This window comes from Balaenoptera borealis (genome assembly GCF_965194805.1).
Source record: "Balaenoptera borealis genome assembly, chromosome: 10".
In the NCBI taxonomy this organism is placed as follows: Eukaryota; Metazoa; Chordata; class Mammalia; order Artiodactyla; family Balaenopteridae; genus Balaenoptera; species Balaenoptera borealis.
In genome coordinates this window covers 79369623-79394908 of record NC_138874.1, presented here as the reverse complement: position 1 = coordinate 79394908, position 25286 = coordinate 79369623, and the positions used below count along the sequence as shown (strand labels likewise).

The 25286-nt window shown below is 38.0% G+C and overlaps 1 protein-coding gene across 4 annotated transcripts in view; it reads right to left on the bottom strand.

Moving 5' to 3' along the window:
• Positions 1–14025, bottom strand: part of A1CF (APOBEC1 complementation factor) — a 100647-nt gene extending 86622 nt beyond the window's left edge. For all 4 annotated transcript variants that reach the window (XM_082408716.1, XM_082408717.1, XM_082408719.1 and 1 more), the window contains exon 1: positions 9064–14025. The gene's annotated coding sequence lies outside the window, so the exon portion shown is untranslated. The remainder of the gene's footprint in view (positions 1–9063) is intronic.
• Positions 14026–25286: the final 11261 nt, after the last annotated feature.

Below are 25286 nucleotides of genomic sequence, written 5' to 3'. Positions count from 1 at the left end.
GCTCGCGGGCTCTGGAGTGCAGGCTCAGTAGTTGTGGTGCACGGGCTTCGTTGCTCCGTGGCATGTGGGATCTTCCCGGACCAGGTACGAACCCGTGTCCCCTGCACTGGCAGGCGGCTTCTTGACCACTGCATCACCAGGGAAGTCCCTCGGTGTTTTATGAATTGCCTGCAATTGTAATTCTCACAGAGAGGCAGGTGACAGTTTCCTGTAGTAAGAATTTCAGGGCGCTGACTTGCCCACAGTTGCATCTCACCGGGATGAGTAGCACAGGGCTCTGGCCATGTGTTCTTCATGTCCTCTACTTAGCTAGTCAAACCCAAGCTGACCAATTACAGCATCCATCTCTCATCCCCGATTGTAGACTGCCCTCTAAAGATTCAGGCTTCTGAAAGAAATCCAGATCCTCTTCTCCCTGCTCTTTGTCAACAGCCCCAAATTCTGCTCTGGTCTCACATCTAGTCTTCCCCAGCCCTCCCAGCATTACAACCATATGGCTTCTCCCAACCTGATGTGCTTAGAAAAAGTGAAAGATTAAAGACCAGATTGTGCGAAGCTTGATGAATGAATAATTTGAAGTGTTTGTTTCCACGATTCAGTTTTTTTTCCCACTGAAAAGCCAGAAACTTCCAAGACTCAGTGTCAGAAAATAAAGGGAGGGGGCAAGAAAAAACAGTCTGTACCTCCTGAAACATCTATGAAATTTACTCATACAAATTCCTGGCAGTCTGACCACACATACAACTACTTAGATTTATAGTTCTACCTCTCAAAATTGGACAATTTGCTTCAAGGACAAAAGTCAGCTAGACAGAACATTTGAAGATGAAAGTAAAGATCCTAGTGTATGTCAATGATTAAATTGTGTCAATGCAGTATTTTTCAGTTGCAAAAATAAAATCAGCTCAAATGTATATATAAACAAAATAATACATTTCAATCGCAGTGAAAAAAAAGATTATATAAATTCTGATTTTATGCTAACTTACATGCGTTGGTATAAACTGCCCTTATTAAATTCTTGCCTCCTTATTTCTAGTCAGCCACTGAGTTCTGATACTTTGCTTTCTTTTGAATTCCCACTGCCATTAATTATCATCTCTGCAGCCATCATTTAATACCTAGATCATCGCTATAATTCAGCCTCTAGTCTTTTCTGACTCTAATGTCATTGGTACAACACTGGTTGATTTTCTTAAATATCCATTTTATATTACTCTTCAACTAAAATAATTCCAATGGCCTCATATAACTTTATGAACTAATGTCAATTTTTCTATCTTATTACCAAACTTCTCCAATGTGGTACTTCATATTAATTTCCAGTGTATACCTTCCCTCTACTCAGGCCAGTTTGAAGGATGGCTAGGAGTTAGGAGAAGGGAGAAGAAAGGGACTCTAGGGGACAGAGGTGTAAGTGAAAATAATATGGATGGTTGAGAAGCTGAGTATGATTAGAATGTTGAATTCAAGTTGGGAGGGGGTTGCTCGAGGCGGGGAGCGAGAGTGACAGAAGATAAAGCTGGTAAGGTAGGCAAGAATTAGATCAATATTGGCATGATAGAGTGTTCGTATTGTATTATGAAGTCACGGGGAACAACATGGAAGAATTCTAGGACCCTGCGTACTTTAGAAAGATAATTCGTGAGTTTTGTTGAGAACAGCTTAAAGGCAGAAAGACTAGTTTAGAGACAGATGGAAAAGAAAAAGAAGGACAGAACATCCTACATTCATTCCTCATTCATTCATTGAGGAATGAAGGTAGGATAAAGAGAGGGAGGGCCATAAACTCACCAAGGATATACACTCATCTTCTTAGCCCTTAGCACTTAGCCTCATGTTAGTTGGCATTTCATACATATTTGCTAAACAGAATGGACATTTTATATAGCCCCTCTGACTACTCCAGACTTTGTCCTCTTTTTCCTAATTTTCTAGTTTCACCACAGGATATTAGAATACACAATATTTTTCACTGTGTTGTTCATTATTGGTTCACAAGTCTAAGGGTGTCATAGTCAATAACGAACAAAAAACCATGGGATCACGAAGTCATACTGAGTTAGGTTCAAGTGTTGAGTTCCATCCCTTAAGAACTTTGCAAACTTGGGTTAAGTTATTTATAACTGGGTCCCAGTTTCTTCATTTCAAAATTGGAGATAATGATGCCTGCCTTATAGGGCTGTTATAGTGATTCAAAGTGATTCGATAAGTGCACAGCACAGAGCTTGGTACATGACACTCACTAATGTTTTTCTTTATCTCTTCTTCTACCTCTTTGCCTTCTGTCCCCAGTTAGGTGGCTATTTTATTCAATAGAGAGTACTGTGCCTTTGAATACTTTGATGGTTGTTTTTTTTTTTTTTCTTTTGTCATAACAGTGAAAATAACAGAGCCTGAGAGGTTTGTACTCTGGGGTGATTTCAGACCAGATTTCTAGTCTGCTTCTCTTGCTAATTACACAGGTTCCTTTAAATCACTCTATACTGACTTAATTAGAAGGCCCTGCCTATGATAGGGAACATCTCTGCCTTGGGAAAACTGCAACAGAGTCAGGGAGAAATTGTTCCCAATTTGCACAGCAAGCCAGTCGTGGGGATAGTTAATTTCTAAGCCACTGACTTCCAGGCTAAAATACACTTTCTGCATGTTGACCTCATAGCCTCTCTCTCTTCTAACCATTTTCCTCTAGTAAAGCATTGTGTAATCAACACAGAAATGAGATGAGAATTATAGCTGCAATAGCTGAGGTTTATGCACACTTACTTGGTATTGTTCTAAGATCTTCATATGTAATTTCTGATCTAATCTCAAAGCAACCTTGATTTTACAGCAGAGGAAACAGGCACAGAGAAGTTACCTTACTGAAGGTCACATGGCTAGTAAGTGGTGAAACTAGGGTTTGAGCCCAGGCATTCTGGGTCCAGAGCCTTCTGCTTTAACATTGCAATCATCTCCCTCTTGGCCATTCCAGCACCATGAATCAGCTTTGTTTCATTGGAATTTGGGGAATACTTTGAAATATTGAATTATTATTATTGGAAGTAGTAAGCTGAATTATTATTATTATAGTAAATATTTGATCTTATGGCTTATTTTGAAAGGCAAATAAGAATAAGAGTTTCTAGACATTGTAATTTTTTCTCTTATCTTTATTACCCTCTGGGACCACATATTGGCATTCCCTGATTGATTCCAATTTAAGTAATGCAGTTGTATTAAGTAACTGTTATGAAATGAGAGAGACACATGGAGGAATTAGTACCTGGTAAGTGTGATGCTCAAATGACTTTAATAATAAATCAAAATTATTTAATAAGTAAATTATTTCTCAAAAATCAGACAAACACCTGCCATTCAAATACCTTCTATTATCCTCTGGTTACCCATGACACTTTCACCCTGGGCCATGTCTCCTCTACGTCTTCTCTTCCCCAGCATCAAAACTTGTCCTAAGTACCATTTCCATAAGGCTTTATGAGACCAGTGAATATGCTAGGTGATTTTAGGCTACAGTGTTCCTGAATGTCAACACCTCAAAGTGCCCTGATCACTCCCCACTCTGTATTCCAACTAATTTGTATTTTAAAAAGGAACTTCTGGAAACATACTCTTCTTATCCTAAATGAAGAACTCTATTGAGGCTGGTGGAGCTGCTATTTGGGTGCATCTGGGTTTCAATTTAAAGCTCCAAATTAGGTCAGTTTAAATATGGGATTCCCTTAGCATTCAGAGACCTAGCAACCCAATTATCCTTTCCCTGGGGAGAAGGGTGTGTCCTCCAGGTGGGAGGTGCTATGTCCTTTTCAGACACTAACAGAATTCCAGTGTAAGACAGCCAAGTCATTCAGGACAATTACTTTGTATTTTCAGAGGTGACTCCACTGTGTTTCCTGGCCTGTGTCTGTGCATATTTCCTCTGTGACCTGCGCCTGGCAGTCTCTTTGTTCACAAGAGAGGTCTCCTTTAACTGTGTCTCCAGCTGTGTCAGTCCCTGAATCTGAACATAACAGGGAGAGTGGCACTCAGAGTGAAGGGGATATTTCCTCATAATCGTGGAGGTCCTATTAATCTCTCTCTCAGAGTTTGCATAGAAAATCAGGATGAATTAGAAATGCTGTCCTGTGGGAGGTGGTATAATGGAAAGGGCCTGCCTGAGGGGTGGAGTACTGCACATGGGTTCTTACCCTAATAAAAAGTGTCTTTTATCTTGGGACACTCATTCAGCTTTTTCTCTGTCAAAGGACCTCAACGTTTCCTTTTAACTCCAAGACTCAGTGCTTCTCAGTGTTCCATTTTTACTCTGTTTGCAGGGTCTATGTGCCAGACTCCTGGAGTTCACTCTTGTTTCTAACCACTGATTAACTGTGTGATCTTGGGCAATATTTTTCATGTCTCTGAGACGTCACCTCTTTACTGGAAAAATGGAATTGCACCAGTACCGATTCCAGGAGATTCCAGAGGATTAAATGAGTTAATCTATGTGTCTGGCATATGGCAGGAGCTATATAAAGATATAAGAGCTATTATTAATATCATTGTTATCATCATCATAGAGTGTCAATTGGCTGGTAGTAAATGCCTGAATTGTGAGGCAGTGTTAGGGCTCTTCAGGAAAGAGGATTGGAAAGAGGTTTCCTGAAGTGGGCATTTGTATGTGCCAACAGAGTTTTCTCCGCCATGGTATCAGATTCTGATTTTTGACTTCCACTGCAAGTAAGCACAGGTTTTAGGCTAAGCCAATTCATGCAGAAGGCCCCAGCTGAGCCCCAGCTGAGCATGAAATATAAACCTAATAGACAAGCTGGATAGAAGGATACTACAGATGGGTTAATAGAAGTGAAAATCAATTACGTTTATACCTAATACCCTGTCAGTGCTCTGTCAGTTTTTTAGGAGATGTTATAGAATCTTCCCTTCTTTGCTTCCTTCACTGTCTTAGTTACAACATCTGCACTGGTTTAAATCTTTTTAGGGTTGTTTTCTTCTGGGACCTGCATGGGACTTGTTCTCCTCTCACCTTCCATCTGGATCCTTATGTCCTTTCTTCACAGTTTCATCAAACCTCTTAATTCATCAACAAATCAGTTAATGCCCAGGACAGTAGTTGAAGGCTCCCTACGTAGTCTGCACTATTGCTACATAAATGGAGCTAAGCTTATAAACTCTAGGTGAGAGCATCGTTCAGTGATGAATAATGACAATTACCTTGAAGAAACTAGGATTACTAAGTTGACTATGAAGAAATTTGGCATTAAAAAAATCTAAATTCTTCTGTATAAAATGCTTTGTAAACTAGAATATTCTATAGAAATGAGGTATCATGGTAGTTAATTTTGCTATGTAAACTGGAATATTTTATAGAAATAAGGTATCATGGTAGTTAATTTTGTTATGTAAATCTAGTGTTAAGTCCACTGGGCATCCCAAAACAATGGTCATTTTTTAACTGCTAGAAGAAGAGGAGACATTGCTATGTCCTTGAAGGAGGGATTTTGATAGAATTGCAAACCAGTTTGCTCGCTTAGTCATTCTGTCTGGCCAAATTGTCATATGCTAATTCTCTTTAGCCATATTACTGACTGGGGCAGAACCCTGTACATAACCTTGCAAACTAGAGAGAGTTATCCTAATCCTTATTATTACTTTCCTCTTAATTTTAGCAGGAACTGAGTCCTATTGGAATAAGCAAATCTGGAAAATGTTTTCTGTATTATCAGTAATACCTACATATATAAAATTCCACATATATATCCGAATAAGGAAAAAACAAGCTTAGTGTATATCCTTAAAAGAAAATCAAATCTGAGAGCTTAAGATACCAGTATATTTTAGTCAAGACAACTATTTTTATGAAGAGAAATATTTTAATGTTTCATTTGGATCCATCAAAAATATTCATCACAAAATTCTAATTTATTAAAATAAAAATTTGAAATAGTTTTTAATGCTAATAACCTAGTTGGGTTAGGTCTGATGGAATAAAGTGATAAACCAGCTTTTCTGATCGAATCAGCAGTAAATATTTGTTAATTACTGCCTGGATTTTACTTGATCAGGCCAAGGAGCAGATGGGATTTAGATTTCTAATACAGAATGTCACTGTAGACGTGCTGCTCCTTTTTCCAGATGCTTTCCCTGGGGGAGTTTGGACTGTTACGACTGCACTTTAGAAGAGCCTGGTTACTGTTTCCATGAATAAGATAAAATGGTGTTTATCCTCCGTGGATCAATACCATCTTGTTTGAACTTATTGAGTCATTTAGAGACACATAAGGTAATGAAAACCATTGTGCAATGGTACCCAGCGTACTACCCATACTGCCCAGGTTTCTGTAGGATGACAGTATTTTAAAAGATAGTTATTGAAACAGATTTTTTAATATCAACTGGTTGTGTGATGAAATGAACACACACTGTGACAGGGTGTCCTGTGGGTTTCAGTGAAAAAATTCTTTTTTTAGAATAAAAGAGAATGATAAGTTCTCTTATTTTCTGAATAAATGGAATGGGGTTTCACTTTGTGACTCATCAGAAAACTTCATTGTTTACATACAGTTTTTCATTTAAATGATAGTAGCATTGTTTTGACAAAGAGGAGCTAATAGGTAAGTTTAGAAAGTTTTAGGAAATTTTTCTGGAGGTTTTTACCAACAGGGAAACGGAAAGGGAAGAGAGTTTTGCTGAATTCCTCCTGTGTACCAGGGACTGTGCTTAACTATTTTGCTTTATCATCTCATTTAATCTTTACTAAATTCTGCAGGACAGATTTTGCCCCCATTTAACCTTTGAGGAATCCGAGATTTAGAGAAGCTGAATATCATGCCCAGGGTCACAAACCTAGGGAGTTTGTGAACAAGCAGTCCAACCCAGCTCTGTCAGGAGAAAAGTCCAGTGTTCTGTCTATAATTAATTTGGAAAGTCTCTAAGATAGGCATGGTTCTGTTTGACGAAAGATGTTTAGACTCTAAGGTACCTAAGAGGTTTGCAATCGTGATGATTTCAGTAGTGATGGTTTCAGTCAATTCTGGTTGTTATGAAGGCTGGACACGGGCTATAAAAATGATTTGTTCTGTCTTAATCTGTAGTCTGAGGGGTACCATTTCTGAGAGATGTTAATAAATGTTACTGAAAGAAGATGTTCTGTTGTAAATTAAGCTTAGGAAACAGAACATTGCCTACTCTCCTAGATATTCAAGATGAATGAATGCATTTACACACAGAGTAAATCTCCAGTCATTGTGAGGACGGTCTCACGGTTCTATGTTTGGGCTCTGGAGTCAGACCACTTGGCTGGGGAACTTGGCTCTGCCACCTCCTAACTGGGTGATGTTCAGCCCATTAGGTAACTTACTTGTGCCTCAGTTTTCTCGTTTTGAAAAGTGTTATAATAGTATCTACCTTATATGACTCTTCTAAGAATAACTTGAGATAAATGCATGGAAAGCGCTTAGAAGTGCACTTGGCAATATGCTTAATAAATGTCTGTTATTATTATTATTCAAAATACTCATGTAGTAACAAGACCTGCTTTAACTTGTCCAACCACCATTTCCTCAACTTACTTGACAATAGAATCCCTCTTTTTGAGCCACATATATTAACGTCCACTGAATACAGTGTAGGAAATGCTATATTTGAAAAGACACAAAAGCAACTTGGTATTAGCCCAATTGGAAATAATAACCAAATATTCAGTGTTTTCATATCTACTATGCCATTTTACGTTTGCCCATAACAACTAATTTCTTTTTTCTTGACAACTATCTTTCTCCTTCCCTTACACTTGATAAATAATAAATTGAAACAGTAAAATATGAGAACTGTCTCAAATGGGCAGTATCAATACTATTCCAGAAAATATTGCCCTTAAAAATGAACCTGTAAGTCATTTGTCTATTACCTGTATTTAACAGGGGAAGCCCTCAGTGCTTTGACAAGTTAGTGGTTTCACTTTTATTTCCAGACCTATGCTCCTACTGTATGCATCTCAGCACATATTAATAAAAAAGAATGTTTCAGACCAGACCACCACATCTTTGATGATCTTAAATTGTATACAACTAGAGTTAAATTTGCCAATGCACGTTTTGCAGAACACTAATCCTGCACAATGCACAAATGATGGTGTGTTAGTCATCTTCTTGGAGATACACAATACACATCTAAGAAGTCCCATGGTAAAGAAACTTGTTTGGGAACCCATTCTCCTTGGAACTTACTTTGGTAATCATAGAACAAAACTATTTCAATCAGAGTATTTAAGAGATTTCTGGGAGGAATGGGATATTCCTGGTAAGTGCCTTGATTGATTTCTTTTTTTAGGTAAAATACCATCATAGTCTGATTGTGAATCATCTTGTTGGAGTGAACAAAATGATCATGTGAAATATATCCACTGCGGCACAGTTGCCCAAACCATCCTGAAAGGAAAAGATCTAATAATTAGCCATCTCAAGGTTGAGATTTAATATACTCAAACCAATCATTTTCCGTGTGTGTGTGTGTGTGTGTGTGTGTGCGTTTATGTGTGCTTTTGGTGGTGGTGCAGGATAAAGGAGGAGAGGAAAGAAGATAATTGAATATATGAAGTATAAAGTATGGTAGAAATTATGACCTATACAGAGAACTCAGACTCTGTCAGTGATGTTAATACTATTTCTCTTGTTAATTATACTTTTACGTTTCCTGGGATCTGAGGACCAGGACAGGCAGTCAACCACAACTCTCCCAGCTGTCTGGCTATTGCTAAATACATTTCTCAGAAACATTAGCCTTACTCTTATACCCAAAGTGATAAATCTACATTTTTTTTTTTAACCCTCAGAAATTGATTAAATCAAGGAGCAAAAAGAGCTGCCATCTCATTTTGAGATTATATGATCGTTCTAATTTTCTTTTGTTTTCAGGTGGCTTCATTAGTATAAAAACAAACTAGAAACATCTCTGAATTCAGCTCTATAGTGGAAGAGGGTAAAAACTGTTTTTCACTGCATTCCCACTGATCCACACCGCACAGTTTCACAGAGTTGAAATAGAAAAAGCAAAACACATGGACAATACCTGAGTGATTTCAGAGATCCCCACCCGGAAAAGGTTTCCTTGATTATGGCGAATTCAACGTGTCACTCTGGGTATGCTCTAATCATCATATCAAACTCCAAAGGTTCAGTGGCTTTAGGTTTGGTTTACAATTCCTGGGAGTTAAACTTTAACTCACCCTGTCTCTTGCATCCATGCAGCCCTTTGACCAGATAATTGGGTCACTACAACCCAAGCAGAATCTACAAAATTACTGTTGTCATTTGTTTACCATATTAAAATGAATTTTGCATTAAGAATCATTAATGTGAATATTATTTTGATGCTGTTTTAAGTGATATATATTTTAAAAAGTAGAACTCACTGCAATTTGGGTAACTAAGCTTTTCTTTATATTAGCTCCCTTGTTTTCTGCTATGCCAAAATGATATTAACCCTATGGTAATTTAGGAGAATGTTTCCTTTTTTTTCCCTCCACGCTTCCTATGTCACTGTATTACATGGAATAAAGTGTGGAGTTTTAGGTCAAGTATGTAGATAAATGCAGGCTTACCAAAATAAAACACAAAAAGCATTTATATAACCAAATAAATAGGGTCAGATCAGGTTGGGGAAAGCACGCTTCTTTTTATACAAGCTGCTCATTCAGATTTTAAGAGGGAGCTATAATAATCAGCCATGTACTGAGGTTATATGAGAGCCAAAGCTATTGTTCATTACTTCTTCATTTCTTGAAGAATAGGAAAATGTTATTTCCAAAGATATAAACTCTACGTTCTCAGTTCTCTGAGAAGAGCTCCAGTCTATAGAAGAAATTTCTAAGGGTCATAAAGCCCACTTAAAAAAAAAAAAGAACTAAAACTCTCCTAATTTTGAGCAAATTGTAAGGGTTTATAAACTACAGGCCCCCGCGCTAAAACTAGAGGGCACACTTGGCTTCAGTTCTAATAAGAGGAGTCTGATTTTCTAGGAACCAACTATTAACAGAAGTACTGGTTCATTCTGTGCTTTTGTTTGTTTGTTTGTTTGTTTGTTTTTTTACAAACAATCGTTCCATAATATGGACCTAGAGGAAGATAAGTCGACTGTGCACATCTGGGAAAATAAAGCATACTGTCAGAATGCTAGTTCTGCCCACAGTTTTCAGTTCTCAAACACAAGGAAGCCTTGATTTACCTAAGCTTTTTCCAAAGCAATGCCTGACAAGGTTTAACAAAAACACTCCCGGAGCAATTGTTTTGCCCTGGAATTTTGCCCCTGGAGTGAGACCTGAGGGAAGCATCATGCCCCTCCCAGCTAGACAGCTCTCTGAGGGACACATCCCTCTACAACCTCCTTGGGAGTGGACCCCCCTCATCAAGCAGTTTTATTGGTTTTCCTAGTGAAAGCTCAGTCTGGGCTCCTTTGGTTCCCCAATGTGTGGGGAATTCTTTCCTTGAGTTCACCTGGCCCTGCAGAGAACTGTTGATATTGTAAGATTGTCAGTCTTGGGAGGATTTTGTTGGTTGTTTGGTATGGTAGATGCCTGGATGGCGAGAAGTAGAGATGAAGCAAAAAAAGCCAGGGTTTTGAGGGTATCTAGTGGAACAGCAAAATACGATGGTAAAAGAAGGCATTATGTTAACTGGTTATTTAAAAATATATCGGTTTCCTATTTGAGCGGTCCTGGCATTTAACAGGGCAGGATTATAATCAGGTTAAACCACAATGTTTGGAAATAAGTTAAAATAGCCCTTAGATCTGACAGTTCAGGTAAGACAATTCATATATTACTCATAAGAGCCAAAGGCAGTAATGAATTTGGTGGTATTGTTAAGATATTGCTGGAAAGTTTTTTCCTTTTTATTTTCTAAGCCATATTTGTTGCAATAATAGGGATGTGCTGATCAGCAATAAAAAGAAAAATAGTGGATCAGCCTCTCTCTTTCCTAAGGTTACTTACTTAGGGAGGCAATCTGTGGCCTTGGGACAAAGAGAAACCAAATGATCAGAATGAGATCAAGTTCATGACCTTGATCTCATCAGTCTAATCAAGGGAAATAATTGTACCTAGAATGGCAAGGCTTGCTTTTACTTCGTAAAAATAGACCTAGGTTAGTCCTCCTGGGGCCTCATTATCCTAGGAGAGACAAAGCAATAATCAAATAAACTGTTATACAGTGTAAACAAGGAAACAAATTCGGTTTAAATAGTGGTCGGTAAATATTTTTTCATTTGTTTATTCTTCAGTTACCTGAGGACTTACTATCTGCTAAGTGTAGATGGGTAATTATTTAAAATGAGAGTTGAATTTATAAGTAGGGTGTAAAATCAATATACTGGGTCATATCCAACATACTAAAACCAGAATAGAATAGAAAATATCAAGCGAATTGCTTCTAGAAAGGGTATATAGTGTTCCTGAAACTTTTGTTTCAGTTACATGTATGTGTGTGTGTGTACTGGTTATGATGTAAATTTTATTTCATTGTGGAGCACAATTTTAAACGCTCACAAAATATTGTCAGTCTTTAGTTATTCCATGATTAACCAACCAGATACAGGGTATATGCGTTAAGCAAGTTCTCCCCCCAGTGACTAACTTAGTTATAAGTATTATGAGGGACAAGTACAGGTTTCTAAGCAGAGCATAAAACACAGTGACCTACAATTACACTTCAAAAACAAACTCATAGAAAGAGAGAACAGAGTTGTGTTGTTAGTGGTAGGGGTGGGTAAATTGGAGGAAGGCAATCAAAAGGTACAGACTTCCAGTTACATACAAGTACTAGGGATGGAATGTACAGCATGATAAATATAATTAACACTGCTGTATGTTATATATGAAAGTCGTTAAGCGAGTGAACCCTGAGTTGTCATCGCAAGAAAATTTTCTATTTAGTTTTGTATCTATATGAGATGATGAATATTCATTGATATCACTTATTGTGATAATCATTTTAAAAAAAGAAACAACAGCACCACAGGAACCTAACCTAGTGTGGAACTGGGTGGGAGTAAGGCAAGGCTTCCAGAACACCAGATATTTAAACTGAGACCCGAGGGATGTGTGAGTGGGAGGATGGGCATTCGGGTAGGTGGAAATAGCACATGTGGACGCCCTGAGTTTGAATGAGTTTGAACTGGTAGAAAGCCAGTTGTGAGCGGCAAGAGGCAGAAAGTGGCGGAAAGTGACCCCTAGATCTGTAGATTTCCAACATTATCCTGGGGCACCATGGGTAGTCACTGAAGGGTTCCAAGAAGGTGAGTCACATGATCTATTTGTGTATATTTTGGGTGTAGAGTTGAGAATAAATTATCGTGAGATGACATTGTCTGTCCCTCTCCTTATTTTAAAAATTGAGGTATAATTGATATATGATATATTAGTTTATCTTTTTTTAAGATCAAAATATGCTTGTTTTAGAATTATTTTATTCACGTATAGGTTCAAATAAGAGTTAGTGGTTTGGATTTGAGGGAGGCAAAGCATCTAACAGACTAGATGGTGGTGAAGATTAGGGTGGTGGCATTGGAGCGAGAAAGAATGGAATGGAGGAAGAGGTTTGCAAAGTGGGTCATAGTAACTGCTCATTAAATGGTAGCTCTCATCAGTCATGTTCTCTTTGGCTTGTGGATTTTAACTAATCTTGCTTTTAATATTGGGCTGACTTTGCCACCTAGCAGAGCTGGCATACTTAGGCAAAATTCATTGATAGTTGCTGGCTTAGGTAAAATGAAAGCTTTAAAAAACTTAAACTATAATTCAAAGCCAAAGGTTACCAAGTGTAAGAAGCTTCCTTCCCAGCCATGATCCTCCCTCTCCTATCTCAATAAAAGATTTCTTCAGTTTTTTCAGTTTCTTAGGAATTCAAAATTCATTTTGGATGTTTGATGGGTGGGTGGGTGTTACTTACTTCCCTAGAAGGGAGCATTCTAGATAATGAAAGGGCCGTGTTGGACACGTTACCTAGGGCACAAGCCTAATTCTCTTTCCTTCTCTATTATGTAGAAAGAGCTTTGAGCCTGGAGCTGGTACCTGAGGAATCCAGGGCTAATGCTATCACTCAAGAGCTGCTTGACCCTGAGCAAATTTCTGCCCCTTGTCTGAGTCTGTGTCCCTGCCTTTAATGAGACAGATCTCTACCTGCCTTATCTACTTCACTGATTATTGAGACGGTCAAAGTATATGCGAAAATGATTTGAAAATAGTAGAGTACCATAGAGTACAGAGTAGAATGATTGCAGAGCAAATGAAATCTACATCCTCAAGGCTATGTCAGTGCAACTTCTTGTTTTAATTTAACTGTGAAATAAGGTCTTCTAGGATTTTAAGCCTGCTCTTTTAGAGATTCATAACATTTCAACCTTAAAGCCTGATGCTATTCTTAATGCCTGCTAGACTTTGGAAGAAAGCAGAGTTTAATTCAGTGGTTTAGAATCCATCTGTTCTTTAATGCCACATCCCAGGATTTTAGACTTTTGACAAGTTATTGGTTTTGTAACTAGAGCCATCTAGTGTTGAACTGATTAAAACACACACACACATACACACACCCACACACACACACCTACCCACCCCTCTCTTTGTTTTGTGCTTTAGGAAATTGCATTTGGTTCTCCTGACATACTTGAACAGTATTTTCCATATCACATAATTGTAGGATTAAATGAGTACTTGAGAATTTATCTAAAGTGTAGGCTAAATCTAAAAATCATAGCAGCAAGTGGGAGGCTACCCTGGCCCTGTCCTTTAAACGTGAATTGAGTATCTCCCACTTTTTAATCCTTGCTCCTTTCCATAGTCATTCCTGTGTTGAAATGAATGTTCTTGAAATTATAGTTTACAAAGATCATATTGCTTTTTTAAAGCAATATTATTTAGTTCAACCCCGAAGCAAAAGCAAATATGGATTTTTTGGTAAAAGAACAGTTTTAGAACAAGAAATCCAGTTGGTAATCTGGTGTTTTCCTTTATTGATATTAGAAAATACTGATCATTGGGTTTTTTGGGGTGTTTTTTGATCATTGGGTTTTTAATCTGCCTAATGTGCTGTGCTCTATTTTCTTTGCTATAAAGAAAATCCCACAGAAAAATTGCTTCTAAGCTCTTAGATAACCTCTTGAGAGGAATTTATTATATAATCTCTCTCCTAATGATCATGACATTACCTATTTCCTTGAGTTAATTTTACTAAGTTTTGACAAAAAAGATCTTCTTTTCAAAAGGTAGGAGACATCCTGGGGGATGCAAAGTTAAAACGCATATACACGTGTGTATTGTGCACACAACACATACACACAAACACACACACGTCCCAGACAAGACAATTATGGCATAATCATACTATTTTTTCCTTCTTTCATCAAATGTACCACTCCTTATGACCAACTGATACACTAAATTCTTCAGGTTCACAAAGCATCTGAGAAGTAATATATGGCAACTTGGGCAACATCTTGAAGTTTTTTCCAGTAAAACTAGATCTGGCTAATTTAGCAAATCTAGGTTTTCCACATCCAAGTAGAAAAACATTTATCAATGAACCAAAAAGGAGATTTTTTTCCTGATTTTCTTAAATACTAGAATAACATTGGGGTTAAGAATAACAGAAATGGAATAATAAAATGCTAATTATTTGCATTAATACATTTTCAAATGGTAAAAGAAAGCTGAAATTAATGGCGAGCTGGTTAGGAAGAGACCATCAACTTTTCAAACATAACTGAAGCTGCTGCTCAATGGGCCTAATTCCTAATTTGTGTTCATTGTGGTTTATACAAAATGGAAACTTACATTTCAAATGCACTTTGTAGTTTCCAAAACACTTCTAATGTGTCTTCTCAAGAACCATATCAGATTAGGAGGCGGTAGAGTAAAATGTTTAATAACATGGGTTTTGCATTCCAGTTGCTTGGGTTATCTCAATTAACCACAGTAGCTACCTACCCTCAGGCAAGTGTTCTAACCTCTCAGAGCCTCTATTTTCACATCTGGTAATAGGGATCATGGTAAAACCTACCTCAGCGTTCCTATGAGACTCAAAGGAGAGAAGGCATGGAAAGAGCTTAGTCCAAAGCCAAATTCATAGCATATGTTTACCTATTAATTTTATATTAATTTTAAAAGGAGGCTTAAGGGTTAACCGTCCTCCTTCCATTATACCAGTGAACAGACATCTGTGATTCCGTGTGGTCTCAAATGTACTGCTCTGAAAACTGGTGTTTCCTGTCAGATGGTCCGGGGTCATCCGCATGGTCTGGTGAACACCATGCATTTACAATGTGGAGTAAACAGTGTACGTGTGCTTTGAGAATCATAGATCACTGTAGGAATTAAGATATTATATGTGGGCTTCCCTGGTGGTGCAGTGGTTGAGAATCCGCCTGCCAATACAGGGGACACGGGTTCGAGCCCTGGTCTGGGAAGATCCTACATGCCGCAGAGCAACTGGGCCCGTGAGCCACAATTACTGAGCCTGCGCGTCTGGAGCCTATGCTCCGCAACAAGAGAGGCCGCGATAGTGAGAGGTCCGCACACCGCGATGAGGAGTGGCCCCCGCTCGCCGCAACTAGAGAAAGCCCTGGCACAGAAACGAAGACACAACACAGCCAAAAAAAAAAAAAAAAAAAAAAAAAAAAAGATATTATATGTATGTGTGTTTTATCTTCATAGCAACTCCGGGGAACGATTAAGGCAGGAGGGCAATTTCCTCTGTTTTGAAGAAGAAAAGATGAGATAATAAGAGGTTTAATGTTTTGTGCAAAGTGGTGTTATACCAGGAAACAGTGCAGGGGTGGAGCAAAGCATACAGGCTTTTGCCGTTTACTCACTGAGTGGCCTTAGAAAGTTTCCTAATGTCTTTGAACATTAATTTTTTCTCATCTGTAAAATAGGCTTGGTAATCTCTAATTTATAATATTTTGTTAGAATTAAATGAGCTTTGTGCTTGTACCACGGCTGGCACATGGTAAGTTCCTGTCTCAGCTCCGGGTCTCGCTCTACCACACCGTAATCCACCCAGATTAGGGTTCTTATCCTGGTTCTCCCACTAACAAATCGGTATTTTTATTTAGACTGCTTGAGAAGCCTTCTGCTTCCTGAATCTAAAGATCTAAGTCTTTCATCACTTCTATAAAATTCTTGATCATCATTTCTTCAAATGTTGCCCCTGAACCCATTCTCTCTAATCTTTCTCTTTGTAACTATGATTAGATATATTTTGGAAATTTCTTCAAATACACCTTTCAGTTCATTAATTTCCTTCTCAACACTGTGTAATCTTATGTTTAATTCATCTTAATGTATCCACTGAGTTTTTAAACTTCGCCAAACACATATATACATTTGTACGTGTGTGTATGTATATATATATGTGCACATATACACATGTATATGTGCACATATATATATCTTAGAAGTTCTATTTGTTTTTTTTAACAGAGCTGTGAATTATTATTTTTCTTTGTTTTCAGTTCCATCTTTTGTGAATCATGATAAACATATTCATTTATAGTCTGTATATGATTACAGTTCTATCTATGAAGCAATTCATGTCCAGTTCTTTTTATTGTTTTTGTTAACTCTCTTTTAAGATGTCTTATGTCCTTGTAGTTTTGTCATTTTTAGATTGTTATATTTAATATATAAGTTATTTAATAGAGAGGTTATATTTCATATCTGCTTTTTTTTTGTTTTGTTTTTTTTTTGTTTTTGTTTTTCATATGTGCTTTTATATGTAGGAATTCTGGACCGCCTGAGTTTGCCAACGGGGTTGTATCCCTCCAGAGAGGTTTTGTATTTGCTTCCTCTGGGGGACACTTTTCTAAATTAATTTTTTAGCTTGGTATTTATGATACTATGCAATACATATATACACATGCATATACAGACACAAATCATCTGTGTGTGTCTGTGTGTGTAACTTAAAACCTGCGTAAGGATATATTAGGTTATAAACATTAGAGAAATTTTATCTCATTTAGATCTAAATTGAGACAGACAAATTCCATTTTAATTTTCCTTTGCCAGTGGGCAAATATCTTCCAGTCTACATTTCATTTTGGATGGCGTGGTTACATTCAAGAGTCCTGGCTTTATGAAGGGGCTCAATACCAATGCTGATACTATGCTTCTTTCAGGTCCAAGGTCCCCACCTGGTTACAAGGATCCACTCCACTTGGTTACTAATAATCAGGTTCTGCCAATTTTTGGTTTTCTTATTGTTTTTATGCATTTATATGAGTGTGTTATATTCTATCCACATTTCTAGCTCTTTTAGTGGAAATTACATATATTTGAATTAAGTTTGGATTCATATAATAGAAAACCCAAAATAGCAGTGATTTAAAGAAGATAGAAGTTTATATCTTATGTAAAATAAGTCCAAAGGAGGCAGTGAAAGCTGGCAGGGTAGCTATAAGATTTTCTCAGGGACCTGGGCTCCTTCCTGCCCTCAGCTATGTCGTGACCCTCATCTTCACACACCTGGATCCTGATGAAGCTGGTCATCACTTTTTTTTTTTTCCAAAGGAACATTATTTATTTATTTATTGGCTGTGTTGGGTCTTCGTTGCTGCGTGCGGGCTTTCTCTAGTTGCAGCGAGCGAGGGCTACTCTTCGTTGCGGTGCACGGGCTTCTCATTGCGGTGGCTTCTCTTGTTGCGGAGCACAGGCTCTAGGCACACGGGCTTCAGTAGTTGTGGCATGCAGGCTCAGTAGTTGTGGCGCATGGGCTTAGTTGCTCCACGGCATGTGGGATCTTCCCGGACCAGGGCTCAAACCCGTGTCCCCTGCATTGGCAGGCGGATTATTAACCACTGCGCTACCAGGGAAGTCCCAAGCTGGTCATCACTTCTAAAATCCAGAATGCAGGGTACAGAAAGGGGTTTAGAAGTCGTACCTCCTCTCTTTAGGTAAATTCTCCCCAAAATCCCACTCAACACTTCCACTTACATCTTACTGGCCAAAATTTGGTCAAATGGCCTCATCTAGATCCTAGTTGGAGGAATCATTCTTTCAAGGCCATCCCAAATAAGAACAGAATTGAGGTGAGCAACTAGTCTTTTCTGTCACAAAAAGTTTTTCAGGAAGTCTAGTCTACAGGATTGCACCTAAAGGAACAATGTTCATTGAACTTTTGGATCATGCTTGGTATGGGGGTTATTGGAGCCAGCAGGCATGGTATCTGTTCTCATGGGGCTTTTGTCTAGAGGGATATATTGTCATATACATAACTTAATAACTATGGAGACAATTTCATGTCTCTGAATCTGTTTCCTCACTTGAAAATTTACATCCAATTAGGAGTTTTGTGGTGATTAATTTTATGTGTCAACGTGGCTAGGGTATAGTACCCAGATATTTGGTGAAACATTATTTTAGATGTTTCTGTGGAGATATTTTTTAGATGAGATTAACAGTCAAATCAGTAGACTTTTAATAAAGCAGTTTACCCTCCATAATGTGGGTAAGCCTAATTCAGTCAGTTGGAGCTTTAAGAGAAAAGACCTTCCCCAAGGTAGATGGAATTCTGTCAGCAGACTGCCTTTGGGCTTGAAATGCAACTGTTCCCTGGGTCTCCAGCCTACTAGCCTACCCTGCAGATTTTGGACTTGCCAAACTTCCAGGACTGCATTACATAAGCCAATACCTTAAATTCTGTGTATCTGTCTCTCTGTGGATACACACACACACACACACACACAGACACACAGACACACAGACACACAGACACACACAGAGACACAGCCACTTGCCAGAGGCAGGCTACTATAAAACCTACGTTAGAAGTTTGATAATTATCAAAAAGGGATGATAAAATTAGAAATGAACAATCAAGGTCAATAAGCATTTGAGGAAAGGCAGATCTGTGATACATAAGCAACAAATTCAGAACATAATATGTCCAAGAATTATTATCTTCAGATATTTGATAGGAATTAGCATTTATTAAAAAAAAAAAGAATAGGCTACTATAAAAAAGAAATCTTGGGCAACTAAGAATGCTCACTTCAGTATTATTGGAATTTCAGCAATAAGAGTATATTTAGGTATTATTTTTAATACTAATTATTTTAAAAGTGAAATCTGTATACTACTGTTGTAAAGAGTATGCTAAATTGGTTGGTAAGGAGATGCTTAGTAAAACTGAATTTGACATGTTGGAATGTAGTTGGGTCAAGAAAAGAGAAGGCTGAGAGGGTTCACTTTAAATTTTGTTCCCGTCTTAGGAATGACAGTTACTCTGTAAAGAAGGCTTTGAAGAGGGGTGTTGCCTTCACCGGCTGATTTATCATCCACACCCTTTAAGCACTGACTTCCCTTCTTTTTCTGTCATTGAGGAAATTGAGACCCAGAAAGAAGTGACCTCTGCAAGGCTGGCAGAAGGTTTAGTTTAGTGGAGAACATCAAGACCTAGGATAAGCAACTCCCAAACTTGAAATCCGACTTTAAAACTTGGTTCTAAGTTAGAGTTAGGAGGTCAGTACTGGAATTCACTGGCTGGCATGGCTGAGTAGTAGTGCCTGGTGAGATGGTGCGGTGATGAAGCATTCAGGCTCTCAAGCTTGATGTCCTGCTTATTTACATTGTAGCTCCCCCACTCACTACCTGTGAAATCTTGGTAAAATTATTTAAATTCTTGGTGCTTAGTTTCCTTCCATTTAAAATGAGGTATTTGGGGGATTAATCACTATAATTATGTAAAGTGCTTAACCCATTGTCAGGCAAACTCTAAGGATTCAGTGGATGTTAGCTATAGGTTATTGAAGTAAAACATGAGTTCCAATGATATCATGAGTTCACCATCCAGAAAGATTTCCTAATAAAGGAGAAAGGTAAGAGTTCCTTTATATAGTTATTTGACAGAAATATGAGAGACAGTAGAAGGGCCCAGAGTATATTCAGTTTGTGTCAAAGCATCAATTAAAATGCATGCTTGGTGTTGAGGGTAGCACTGTTTATGCCTGAATCCTGGGGTGAGAGAATTGGAGAGGAAGGTATAAAACGCATCCCAGGTTGTGTTTGCTTTGGCCAACTCAAATATTTCTGGATTTTGTTGCTGACAATATTTTGACCGGGCCACACAAATTACTTCTACCCCATTAACTTCACACAGCGGAGAACCGCTGAAAAGAGAACAACCAAACTTTACAACCTCAGCTAGTTCTGTTTACTCAGTTGGAAAACAAGTTCCATGTTAATGGCATTTATTGTGATCCCTTTGCTGCAAAAGGGACATTCAACCAAAACACCAATTAAAGGCACATTTAATTCAGCAAGACCTACTTTGCTGAGGTCCTTTGAGTTCAAACATCTGACTGCTGACTTTATGCCAAGGAGTTTTGTTTTTTGTTTTTTTTTTTAATTTTTAGTATGGAAGTAGATTGACATTTTCACCATTCTGTGAAATTTGTACATTCCCATATAACTGTGACTAGGACAGGCCTTTAAAAATGTTTCATCTCATTAGGGTAGTTATTTTGGGTTGTACAGAAAAAGCAGGAAGCCAGAAAGATTTCAGTTTAATGAGTATGAGCTCTGGCAGATCTGGCCATATACTTTCTGAGCCTTAGTTTCCTCATGTGTAAAATGGGAGTTGTCACACTTCAGAAGTGCTGTGAAGAGTGAGATTGGTTCTGTTTAAAAAGCTTGTTACGTGCTGAGCACACAAGCATCTGATACATGTTAGTTTCCTTCTTAGACTGATGGAATAATGGCAGCATCTTGGCTTCTTGGGTGAAACAATCACACTTAGGGATCTTAACCCCTCTCCCAGGCAAAGGCCGTTGGGTAGCCTAACTCAAATCAGTGACTCCAATAGAGTAGATTTCTCATAGGAGGCAGAAATCTATTTTTTTTTCTTTAATTAAACCAGAAAAGTTTATCAGAATAAAAAAAATAGCTACTGTTTAATGAGTCCAAACCCAGCTCTTCCAATACTGCCTCAAGGAAACTGTTATATACACACATATAAATCCAGAAGTTGGAAATCAAATCTAGCAATTGCCTGCTCTATTAGTTGCATATGCTTCTATTTAGGGGCACTTTTTAAAGTTTTTGAAAACATGTTTATTAAAGTTTAGAACCGTACATTCTAGATTTTTAAAATAACTATTTTTTAAATAAACTTTATTTTTAGAACAGTTTTTTTTTAAACATCTTTATTGGAGTATAATTGCTTTACATTTAGAACATTGCTTTACATTTATAATTGCTTTACATTTATACATTTGTATAATTGCTTTACATTGCTTTACATTTACATATAATTGCTTTACATTTAACTATTTTTAAAATAAACTATTTTTAGAACAGTTTTTTTTTTAAACATCTTTATTGGAGTATAATTGCTTTACATTTAGAACAGTTTTAAATTTACAGAAAAATAGTGAAGACAGTGCTTACTTCCCATATACCCAGCACCCAGTTTTCCCTATTATTAACATCATATAATAGTATAGTACATGTGTTACAACTAATAAACCAATATTGACCCAGTATTTCTAACTAAAATACATGCTTTATTCAGATTTCCTTAAATTTGACCTAATATCCTCTCCCTGTCACAGGTTCTCATCCAAGATATATTGCATTGAGCAATCATGCCTCTTTAAGTTCTTCTTGGCAGTGACAGTTTCACAGACTTTCCTTGTTTTTGGTGACCTTGACAGTCTTGAGGCATACTGATCAAGTGAGTTGTAGTACGTCCCTTAATTGGGTTTTATTTGTGTTTTTGTCATGATGAGACTGGAGTTATAGATTTGGGGGAAGAGCACAGAGGTAAAGTGCTATTTTAATCATATCATATCAAGGGTACATACTATCAACATGACTTATGACTGTTGATGTTGACCTTGAACCCCTGGCTGAAGCACTGTTTGTCAGCTTTCTCTGCTGCAAAGTTACTCTTTATTTTCCCCTTTCCATACTGTACTCTTTGGCAGAGAGACACTATGCACAGGCCACACTGAAGGAGTAGGGAGCTACGTTCCCCCTCCTTTAGAGTATAGGACCTACATAATCTCTTTGGAATTCTTCTGCATGGGAGATTTGGCTCTTCTCCCCTGTTTGCTTGCTTTATTGCTTGCTTGTTTGCTTGCTTATTTATCAGTGTGGAACCATGGATATTTATTTTACCCTTTGGGTTGTAATCTAATAGTACTTTCTTCTCTTGCTCAAACTGTTCCAACTTTGGCCATTGGGATATCTTTCAGTTAGCTGCTGTGTCCAGGTACACTTTTTACAGTTGTAACTTTACACATACTTTTATGATTCGTTGATTTAATGCAGTTTCCTCACAAAATTATAAACTTTATGAGGGCAAGGTATATATCTTATTAAGTTTGTTTGCCACTGTGTCCTTGATATTTAGAAGTTGACTGGAATGTAGTTAAGTGCTCAATGAATATTGAATGGCTAAATACAGGAATGAATGACTAAATGAATGTGTCAGACACTGTGTCTGAGGCACATTACATACACCATTTGTAAACTTCAAAATAATTCTGAAAAGGAGGCCTTACTATTCCCTATATTATGGATGGAGGAACTAAACTCAGAGAAGTAACTTGACCAAAGTCACACAGCAGTAGGCAAGAACTTGAACCCAAGATTGCCTGACTTGATGCACATGGGCAGCCCTGAATATTGCAATTGAGACATATGTTAAAGATCTTCAAAAGTCTAATTATAAGGTTATATGTGTATATAATCACCGCTCTCACTATTTCTCTCCTTCTCTCTCTTTATCCGTACTTACATACAACCAGGTATCATCTATTGTTGTAAATGGAACCAAAAAAAGTGAGTATAAGTTTCAAAAAATTTTAAATTTTACTAGTCCTTTACTCAGTGCGTAAATTATGCATCTTCCAACCTTTTCTCACATATCCTGGTTTGTAGGAGGAGTTCCAATTTGAGTAAGCTGTATATTTAAATCAACGTAGGTTACTCCAATATACTGGTGAGAATTAAATAAAGCATCTTTCTGCTCTTCATGGAAAGGCTCAGAAGGGACCCCTGGTTTTATTTTACCACCTTATAAATTAGTGACAATGGGCAGTCAGTGGAAAGCAAATAGTCTTAGGAGATGGAAAGACCAGGTTTGACTCATGGCTCTGCCATTTCCCAGCGGGAGACCGCAGGCAAGTTCCCTAAAACTTTCAAGCCTCAGTTTTCTTCTCTATAAAACGGTGGTATTCAAAGTGCCCACTTCATAAGTGAAGATGAAATGGGGCATTGCGTATTAAGTGCGTAACACAGTGCCTGTAATATACAAAGAATTCAATACATGGTAGCTGTTGTTTTTTATTTTTGTTATCATTGTTATTCCCTTCTCTGGAGTTTAAAACATATAGGAGTTTTTTTTTAAGTGTTTTGTTTTAGTGGAGGACTGATACGGAGTATAGGGAGACTCAAGCTGAGAACCCATAAACGACACGTGACCGATTTTGGAAAATGCTTAGTTTCAAGATGAGACTCTATTTTTCTGGCAAAAATATTAACTTGAATACATTTACTCTTAAATTATAATCTAGTTTATAAAGATAGCTCCCTGGGGCTTCCCTGGTGGCGCAGTGGTTAAGAATCCGCCTGCCAGTGCAGGGGACTTGGGTTCGAGCCCCGGTCTGGGAAGATCCCACATGCCGCGGAGCAACTAGGCCCGTGAGCCACAACTACTGAGCCTGCGCGTCTGGAGCCTGTGCTCCGCAACAAGAGAGGCCGCGATAGTGAGGGGCCCGCGCACCGCGATGAAGAGTGGCCCCCGCTTGCCACAACTAGAGAAAGCCCTCACACAGAAACAAAGACACAACACAGCCATAAATAAATAAAAAAAAAAAAAAAAAAAAAGATAGCTCCCTGGCTCTGTTCAACTGCCTCATACTCTTTGATAAACATGCTCCACACTTTTTTTTTAATGACCCACAGACTATCACTTACTCCACTTATTTAGGAACACTGTCATCCTCTAAACCAATGGTAGCAAATCCCCCTCTGTATTATGACAAATAATGTTTAATTCCATTTGGTCATATTGGGTGTGCTGGACAATGAATTATAATGTAGATATTAATACCTATTGCCCTCCAGTTTCCATGCCCTTTAAGAATTGCTTTTAATACTGTGTAAAGTTTCACCAGTGACTCACCAGTCAACCCATAAATCACTGTTGCCTTACAGAATCCTTCAGCACAGACCCTGTTGTTGGCCCACCTCTCCAGTTGTTTGTCATGATTCTAAAGGAGCAGTTCACAGTCAGTGATAGTGGGAGGTCTGGTGGCCTCTCAGCTAGCATGGTCTCATGTCAATGGTTAGAGGATACTGCAGCAATAAGGACATTTGCTGGCATGTATACTGGTATTTAGTGATTCTAAGATGCACATTTTCCATATTTTAAATCTCAATGTGTCTTACAGTCTCAGTTGGCCAGACAGTGGATATAATGTTGTCATCACCTCCATGTGCGTATCAATATTAGAAGAATAGGTGTTACTGGGTTGAAAGGCGGTCCTGAAGATAGTAGTGGACCATTCTTGTGGGGGTAAAAAAGCGTTGTTGGTATCCTTAATGGCATAGAAAAGGTTAGTATATGGGATCCAAGGAGAGCCAGATTGAGTGTGAAGAAGTTTTGAGATGACCTTAAATTTGTTTTGTATGCATCCCTTATTGTTATGTATGAAAAGGAGGTATAATTCCAATCTACGCCTGAATAAGTCTAAAAGAGCTATTTCAGTAACAAAGTAAAAAAAAAAAAAACAAAAAAAACCTTAAGTGTAAGAAAGCATTATGTCTCAGGGACAGAGCTTTTTCTTAGTGGTGCATATAATAATGGCATGTCTTACAATGGATGGCATACTAAATTCGATAAAATATGGCAGCTGGATGCCCTCAGGTAGCACAGGCTTTAGGTTTGTTCTAGAGCTTCTGGCTCCATATTTCAGCCAACACTCTTGGTTTAATGTGTCAGCCCCTCATGGTTAATTCGGTTCAGGCCTTACATGCTCACATAGCAAAATCTAGAGGAAGAGAAAGATCTTCATGAGTTCCTTCTTCAGTTAACCTCTGTAGGGAAAAGCTATCCATTTCATGGCTTAAGTCTTGTTTTCTAAGCCAATTATTGGCAAAGGGGAATTTCATTCTCATGATTAAGATTAGCCAGGGTTAAATTTGAAAACCACATGGGCTGGTGCACTAAGGGGAAAGGGGAAGGGAATGTTGAGAGGCAGCCATACAGGGTCGCCTACAGAGCTTTTCTTTCTCT